Raw genomic sequence first — 9,305 nt, 5'->3', positions numbered from 1 at the left:
CTGTATTGTCATTGTTACAACAATGGTTGAATATATTGTGACAACGAAATTGGACGTGGCACTCCAGTTCCACATTTTACAGTGAGGATAAAGAAAACAAAGAAATAAAGGAACAAAGATGTTTGTACTGTCCTTGATTGCATAGGCTTTGTTTTCCTCCGCAGGGGGATGTATGAGGGGGTGAGGGACAGACAGAGATGGCCGGATCCAGCTAGATGTTTGATCTTACACACACGGTCCAGTGTTTTTTCCCTAATTGCTCAGTCCACGTATTGAACTAATTTGGGAAGTACAGTCCTTGAGCATGCCCGATTAAAGTCGCCAGCGACGATAAAAGCTCTTTTTTTTAGATTAGGTTAGTTTAGGGTGAGAATTAGGGTTAGGGGTTAGGGTTAAAGGGTTAGGGTAAGGGTTAGAGGGTTAGGGCCGGAATTAGTGTTAGGGGTTATAGTTAGAGGGTTGTGTCATCATTGCTGATTCGGGGCACCTGCGAATGCCCCATTGGCGCCAACAGCCCTGGTCGCTGATTGGGTCCCTCACTCTTAAAGCCCCGGCTTCCAAAAGGAAGCTGTCAGACCGTCCTGTAAACCTACGCTTTTGCTAGGCAAGCTCTGTACCTTCCGACAATCTCCTGCCTGTTACCTGTTGCCGACCTGTTTATGGACCCGTTTCTGCCCTGCTCTCCCGTCCCGTCCATCGACCTGTTTTGCCCCGTTTCCTGCCTGATACTTGTTGCCGACCTTTTTTCTGGACTCGTTAGCACCCTTGCTCCCCCGTCCCGGCTATCGACCAGATTTCCTGCCGCTTTCCTGAAGCCCAAACCAGCCCAGGTCTGATAAATTAAATGGTGTCATACTTATTAAACTGATTAATCATTATACCGTATTTTCCGCACTATAAGGCGCACCTAAAAGCCTTTATTTTTTTCAAAAACTGACCATGCGCCTTATAATACAGTGCGCCTTATATACGGATCAATATTAAGCCGCAAGGTCTCGCAACAAAGGCAAGCAGCCACAGACTAGATTTTTCCTCGTAGGCGATGTGGTCCACGGTGTATGCTGGGATACATATGCCGGCGTTTCATTTCCCAGCCAATGTGTTAATCATCATTTGAATCGATCACTATTGGCTAAAGTTATTCGGAGGTAAAGGGGGCGGATCCTTTTTATCATTTACAGGCTCGCATAGGCTAAAGGGGCAAAACAAAGCCTGCAAATGGCCGAAAAAGATGAATGTGAATAGCAAGTTTGGTTGTCTACGGCATAGAGGAAACATGTTTTACCATTCTGTATTCTGATTTACTACACTCACGGATATAAGAGGACCATGGTTGCACATTATTATTGAACGCAACGACTTCGGTGAGCTACTCCGGCTATATATTTTCCCAGTATCTGGTTTCAGAGTGATCTCGATGTTTGTGTGATGGGTCTTTTTTTTAAATTAATCTCAATTCCATGTGTTTATTGTCATATGCACAGTAAAGTTGCGAGCAAAAAAGAAAATAGAAACTAAGGAATGGTTGGCATTTCTTGAATCCCGAGACTTTAACCTTCCGAATGATATTTGGAACGATGCATTTGAGTGACATCGTACGGACACCTATCTGACTGTTTTGTCGACGTTCCCATTGTAGTGCCTTATAATCCGGTGCGCTTTATCTATAGAAGATATAGGACCAAAAACTATTTTTTGGGGGTGCGCCCTATAACCCGGTGCGCCCTATAGTGCGGAAAATACGGTAAGTATTATAGTCTGGTGCGCTTTAATAAATCACTGTTGAAGTATTTTCAGAAGCGGTCCTTGGGCTTCTCGGGTCTTGGGGCTGCCTAGTGCCTGTGGGTATATCTTGCAACTAGGTACTTAATTGATTTACTAAAAACAATACTTTCTTTAAAGGCTCTTGTAAAGTGTTCAAAATCATCCGTTATAGTTACTGTATAGCAGTTCCTCAAGTGGATAGTTCAGAATCCAAGACCAAATTCTTTTCTGAGAAGACTTTCAAATAAATATAAATCCTACGTGTTTGTTTTTAGCTACGGAATTTCCCTTGACGACGTAGACACCTTCAGCTCTGTTAATCACTAATGAGCAGTTCAGCTCGTTCTACCTTCCCCCTCCTCGTTTCAAACATACTTTCAGGAGCGGTTTCACGTTTTAGTTCATTATCGGTAAAAGACTTAGAAGTTGCACGAGATGACCGCATGGGAGAGGTGAGGAGTGGGTGGCGGGTGATTACGGATTTCAATTTAGCTTCCGAAGAGAGGAGACTTCAGGTGAGGTGAGGACGATTGAGAACTGTTACCTTACACGACAGTAGATGAGTGATGAGTTCCCCTCACAGTTCACACCAGGTTCAATTCTAACAGCTAGCCTCTCTGTGTGGAGTATCAATCTTCTCTTGACTCCAGGCTCTTCCGGGTTCTCCCGCTGTCATGATTACTGATTCGGCAATGTCCAGTCAAGTCCATCATAAAAACTTCTGGATTCTGCTCTCGAGTACCGTAAATTCCGGACTATAAGCCGCTACTTTTTTCCCAAATGTTCAGCCCTGCGGCTTATCTGGTGAAGCGGCCAATTTATGTAATTTTTCTAATGGCAGCTTATGACGAGGAAGACTTCAACTCCTTAGATTAGGCAAAACTGCCTATATGACAAAGGTTCTTTCAACTGGCGAGGAGATGCCTTTTATAGCGACAGTTATAGAGAGGAAGATGAGGATGGTCTACCGTAAATTTAACAATTACGGTATGCTTCTTAAACAGATACGTTTGATATGTTGCGTGCCTGTTCATAGTAGCGTGTTGGTACCTTTCACAGGCACGATTTGGGATGAAAGTTAAATTATTATTATTAAAGCTTTGAAAACTCTCTCGGTGTACCGTCTTTCTTTGTAAATATGTGTAACCATGTATAATATGTATTTGCAACTGTATATTTTTGTAATGTATTTGTTTGTATTTATAGACACTTATGCTGATTTTCACGAGCGAATAAGAAGGGGCGGAGCAAACGCGGGCTGATGGGAACTGGGGACGGGTAAAGGTGAGTGTTTGCTAACGCAGGAGACAATAGTGGATATATATTTTTCCCACCCTTACCTTTGGAAATATACACTTTTTTTTCCTTGGATTACTTTCAACGGGTAATGATGATAAGTAGCTTGCTCTGTTCACTCCACGTATCGGCCCGGTGTTGTACCACCTGGATCGATGCAATAGACTGTGGTTTTAAAATTGTGTACAGGATTGCGTACTGTCTATGAAACCATGATCATGACTGTCAACAATTGATTTTTACAATTGGGAGATGGAATAAGAGCTTGCTCTGTCCACTCCACGCATCGGCCCGGTATTGCAGTACCTTCGGGAACGGTGCATTCGCACTGATCGCTGCTTGGCCCTGTGGCTAGGACCTTGACTCAGCCTCTTGGCTGGGAGCAAGTGTCTCGGCCTCTTGGCTTTGTAGTGTATTATGATTTGACCGATAACGGTTAATGGATAATTGATAAAGAATATAGAACAATAAACCTCTACAAAAAAAAAAAAAAAAATAGCTCTGATAGTGTCTTGGCCCTTTGGCTAGGACCTTGATTCAGTTCCTTGACTGGGAGCAAGTGTCTCGGCCTATTTGCTTTAAAATGTATCATGAATTGACTAATAATAGATAGTGGACGATTGATAAACAATATATAATAATTTCCTTTGTATTGTCATTCTTTGTAACAATGTACACAGAACGAAATGTCGATACACCTGACCCGTTGTAGCGAGTCGATGCAGCCGCAGCCAACAGAGGGCGCCGCCATTATACCAATTAGGTATGTATCAATAAGCTTAAGCGAAATCCACCCGTCAACAGAATAGTTCATTCAAAAAAATCCATTAAATAATGTGGGCGTATGCGGCTAATATACCGGTGCGGCTTGTTCAGGTGCGCCTTATAGTCCGGAATTTACGGTATGTCAGCACTTCCTCCCAAAACCAACTTCCAAGTTCATTGAACCAATGGCATCTTTCCGGTACGCTACATATTTCTCCTGGATATTTTCTCCATCGTGCCAAGAAACATCTCCCGCCCACTCTGCATTCCTTTCTCCTCGCTCCCTCTCGCTGGTAAATTACATAGGACTCTGACAAATAGGGCACAACTCTGGCCAAGACACGCTTCATGTGTCCGCCATCAAGAAGTCAATTATTAACAGCGTACATAGCATCTGGCGACCTTTTGTGAGAGAATGTTCCCTTTTCGCTCCAAGCTGCCGTTGCTAGGAGCCATGTGCAAATTTCGACTGTTTGATTTGCATTTTAACTCGGTATGGAGGCCCGAGAGCGCCAAAATGCATTGAATAGAAACGGCCTTTCGAAAAAAGCAATATTTAGCAAAAAGGTCGAAAGCCGGGACGGGAGAGTAGATGTGGTCAGGATCAAAAACGGGTCGAAGCCGGGGGACGGACGGGAGCAAGAAACAGATGGGAGTCAGGGTGGAGAAAGGCTTGCCTAGTGTTAACTGAGGTTCGCAGACGGACTGACAAAGGGGGACGGATAGGAGTGGGTTTGAATAGGGACAGGGAGCCAATCAGAGTCCTAGGCACAGGTGATTCACATCGGTAATCATGACACCTAGGATAGATATAAATGACTTTAATATTTTGCGGAAAATACAATTAATAGCGAGATTTCATAAATTTACCTACATTCTAATTAAGTTATTTTAAAAAGGTGCTGTCCGTAATTGACATTTCTTCTACTCTCCGCCGCCATCTCCTGGCTTAAAGTCATGGTCGCAGCTTCAGTCAGCTCATTTCATAAGTACTAATAAACTCTTCCTTTTTCATGTTTTTGGGAGTTTGGCCTGGTAGTTGGAGTGTATTTGAAACACATCTTTTTTTTTCAGGCTACACGAACAAAAACAACGAGGACGAGCATGAAATCACTCTCCACCTTCCCTCTCCCTTTTTCTGCTTCCTAATGTTGCGATTCCCTAATCAGCAATGCTAAAAGAAAGATAAAAGCTGATAGGTGCGGTGGAAAAAATATTATAAAGCCCCTTTGAACTCAGTTGGGCATTGTTAACACAAATATTCTACTTTTTTAAGGACACATTAAACGACGCACCCCATCTTTAAATACAGGCCGACTTTTCTCAGCATTCTGTGACGAATTGTTTTTAAACAAATGACCAAAATATTTTCTAAACATGCAGCAAACGAAGATTAGTGAATAACAAATGAGTCGACCGTGAGAGTATGTGCGAGGAACAGGGTTGGGTAGGGTTACTTTAACTTGATTACTTTCAATGACTTTTGGATTACTCCAATACCAAATATGCTAATAAAAGACAAAAGAAACTAAATATGAATAAAATGACTAAAATTTTGTGCAGGCTTGGGGAGTAACGGAATACACGGAACGGCAAAAATGATGTTGGCAAGCTGTTTGGATTTATTTTCATTTTGTTTTTGTCGCATTTTATGTTCGTTTTGCCGAAGATCAGAGAGATCAAAGCCAGGATAGAAAGCTTACCACGTGTTGTGAGTCATCATTCTATTCAAATTTAGTTTCTTTTGTCTTTTATTAGCATATTTGGTATTGGAGTCATCCAAAAGTAATTTAAAGTAATCAAGTTAAAGGAACCCTACGCAACCCTGGCAAGGAATCCCCGCAATAAAAAAATAAGACACGCTCTGTGTAGTTTCTTAACAGGGGGGACATTCCAACACTTCCTTGAAGAAGACAACAGAGTAAACGTCTGGCCTTGGAATTTACTTTGCTGAGTTTGCATAGTCCAGCAACGCACTTTCTCTTTGAGCTGATACAAAAGCGCAGAAAAAATTATCAGAATCGTGTGCTTCTCTCTGAAACTGAAAAATCCCTTGTGTATAAACACCGCTCTCTACTGGTAGGTAGCACTTGGTTGGTTGACAAGGATTGTAGGGGCCCCTGTGTCGTGTCTTGGGCAAGTACAGCCTGGTGGCCCCCATCCCTTTCCAGTGATTACTAGGTTTAAAAGGTCAGGCAGGGGCGCTTACCGTAAATTCCGGACTATAGAGCGCATCTGATTATAAGCCACACCCACCACATTTTAAGAGGGAAAACGATTTTATACTTACACAAGCCGCACCTGTATGTAGGCCGCTTGCGCCCACATTAAAAAATGTAACACAAACACAAAATTAACCCAAACCCGACTTTAAGTCCCGCGATTGAAACTAAATGTCCTTCATTGAAGTACACAGTGCAAAAATCACAGCCGGCAAAATTAACGGAAAATGATACCAGTACTTAAGGTTTGATGCAGACTTGCAGAGTCCGGGTCCCGTTGAAAGTGCCAAAGGGCAACTGCCATCATCTGGCGAAATGGTGAATTATTTTATTCTGCAAATTTGTTTTATACTGCAGCTAACACTACTGGCGGGCCACATATTATTAATTTCAGGCTACTTAAAACGTCAAAATCCTTCTAAGCGAATCACTGGTTTCTGCTACTTTGTTGATTCCAATGTCATGAGAATTTCCTTTTCAGTAAGCATGAAGACAGTGAGCTTCTTAGCCTAGTTTTTGCACGTTTTAAAGCACAGAAGCTCTGCTCACATGCAACCTCAGTACAGGAAAAGATCAACAGGAACTTATATGCTAGCCCAATGTCATGGTAGGCATGTGTAAGGATGTTATCTAGTGAGAGGACCTGCTTTTTTTTTTTTTAATTATATTTTTTAGTTTTTTTTCTTTTGTTTCTTTTTCACAAAGTTTTTCATCATTTTTTCTTCTTATTTTCTCCTGCTTTTCCTTCCTTTTTCTCATTTTCCTTGTATTTTTTGATTCTTCTAGCCTTTTACTTCATTTATCCCATTGTTATTGTCCCTTCTTTTTTTCTCTCTTTTAGCCTTTATTTTTTCCTGTTGTTTTTTTAATCATCTGTGTCTTCTTTGGGTTTTTTTTGCTTTTTTTTGTCCCCCAAAAGTATTTTTTTTTTTGCGGCATTGTGTTTAATCAAAGTAAAAGTACGTAAAACAACTTAAATTAAGTCAGTCCCTATTTAATTGCAATTTTTTTGTTTTAATATGCTAATTTTAAGTAAAATCTATTCTTTTTTTTTAGTTCTCGCAATTTTAGGGTGTCTGTCATAGATTTTACAATATATAAAAAATAAGAGAGAATTATGAGAAAATTCAGTGACATCACAGGTAAAAAGTTTGAATTATCATTTTAGAATGTACATTATGTACACTACATATATATATATATATATATATCTCATCTCATCAGCTGCACCGCTTATCCTCAGTAGGGTTGCGGGGGTGCTGGAGCCCATCCCAGCAATCATCGGGCAGTGGGCAGGGGACACCCTGAACTGGTTGCCAGCCAATCACAGGGCACACGGGGACAGACAACTCACTCGCTCATTCACACCTAGGGACAATTTGGACCGGCCAATTGACCTGAAATGCATGTTTTTGGAATGTGGGAGGAAACCGGAGTGCCCGGAGGAAACCCACGCAAGCACGGGGAGAACATACAAACTCCGCACAGGAAATCTGGAGCTGGATTTGAACCCACGCAGGAGGTTCCCATGACATGAACTGTGCCGCACAAGCGCTAACCACTGAAATTACCATTCATTTACAAAATTTGGAGCACTCCAATTTATTATGTAAAGTCCATGGTGTCATTCTACATTTGACCACTGATACTTAAATAGTGATTGCATTTTTAAGGGACATTGATAAAGGCCAACATCATATTTTACAATATATGAATGCAAATCAATAAACGCATTTGCACTCCTAATCAACAAATACTAACTCCGCTACATCATAATTAAGCCTTTGAAAAATATTTTTAAACCATTTAAGAAAATTTGGAGCGCTCTAATTTGTTACGCTGACATTCTGCACTCGACCACTAGACAGCAGCGTGTCCCAACTAATACATAACAGTGAAAAACACTTCCCCCGATCCCCGTCGATGTGATGAGTCATTTAATGAGGTATTATGTCGATTTTTTTAATAGATCACCTCATCTTGCGAGTCGTGAAAGCGGAAACTCATGAAAACAGGCAAACAGGTTATGAAACATTCATTTGAGAATAATAACTCGAGCAACGACAATGCGAGAAAATATACAATTTCACCTTTTGAAGCTTTTCTTCCCTTTTTTCCATCAAATCTTAATCATTTGCATTTTCACCCACACATCAAGGCCAAGCAGGCTCCGTTATTTTTTTTTTAATTCCAGCGAGCACGCTCAAAGCTTTCACTTCCTCTCAAAAGAGGACAAAAGGCTGCTGTCCTTCTCCGTGAAACTTTCTTGATTAAAAAAGAAGAAGAAATACAGCACCGTGACTAAAGTGCGGCTCACCCCTCTCATTCTTTTCCCTCGCGGTTCAAGGGCTGCAAAAAGGCCTCAAAATCCACCTGCGGAGCCACACAGGGGGAAAACCGTATCCGTGCCAGCATCCGGGATGCTTCAAGGCCTTCAGCAACTCTAGCGACCAATGGACCCACCTGCATACGGTGAGTCGAGCGTTTCTGGTGACCTGCGCTCCCTTAAAACCTTACCGTCGGTTTCCTGGGGCATTCAGAAGCCGTACGGGTGCCGAGTGCCGGGTTGTGCAAAAGCGCTACACGGATCCCAGCTCCTTGAGGAAGCACGTCAAGTCCCACTCCATGCCGGAGAGACACCTCCTGTTGGGAATCAAATATTAAAATGTATCGTTTACCAAATAGTTCGAATTAGTTATATGACTCCATTAACCGAACACGACCTACATTCACCCAACAATGTATGCGCGCTCGTTTCTTGGCGGAAGAGATGAACAGGAAAGCCGACATTTCCACATGGGCGCATATTTAGATAGATAGATAGATGGATACTTTATTCATCCCCATAGGGAAATTCACACTTCCAGCAGTCTACCCTGTTGTTTATTAACAGATTAACATGATGCCCTAGGGGTGCTTGTAGCGGAGTGGATGACGTCACGCCAGTCCAAAAGTTCGACATCCCTGCGGCAGATGGAAAAACTTTTCTTTGTGAAAATCCAGGGATACACCACCTCGTGTTAGCAAGTCCGTTAATTTCATTAATAGAATAGAATAATTATTGTAGAATTAGAATTATTGTCATTGTTACAAAATGGGTTAACATATTGTGACAACGAAATTGGGCATGACACTCCAGTATCACACATTCACAGTGAGGTAAAGAGCCAAGAAGATAAAGGAACAGAGAAGATAAGGTTATAAAACAAGGAGGATAAGGCTATAGTTATAATTTACATGATGTTTACACAAGAAATG

The 9,305-nt window shown here is 41.7% G+C and overlaps 1 pseudogene; it reads left to right on the top strand.

Moving 5' to 3' along the window:
- Positions 1–3,290: 3,290 nt before the first annotated feature.
- On the top strand, positions 3,291–3,381 carry LOC148350108 (U2 spliceosomal RNA; annotated as a pseudogene).
- Positions 3,382–9,305: the final 5,924 nt, after the last annotated feature.

The sequence above is a fragment of the Urocampus carinirostris genome, chromosome 16, assembly GCF_059441175.1.
Source record: "Urocampus carinirostris isolate Australia breed hairy pipefish chromosome 16, RoL_Ucar_1.0, whole genome shotgun sequence".
Lineage (NCBI taxonomy): Eukaryota > Metazoa > Chordata > Actinopteri > Syngnathiformes > Syngnathidae > Urocampus > Urocampus carinirostris.
Note: the sequence above shows the minus strand (reverse complement) of the source record. Positions and strands in the feature narration are given on the sequence as shown.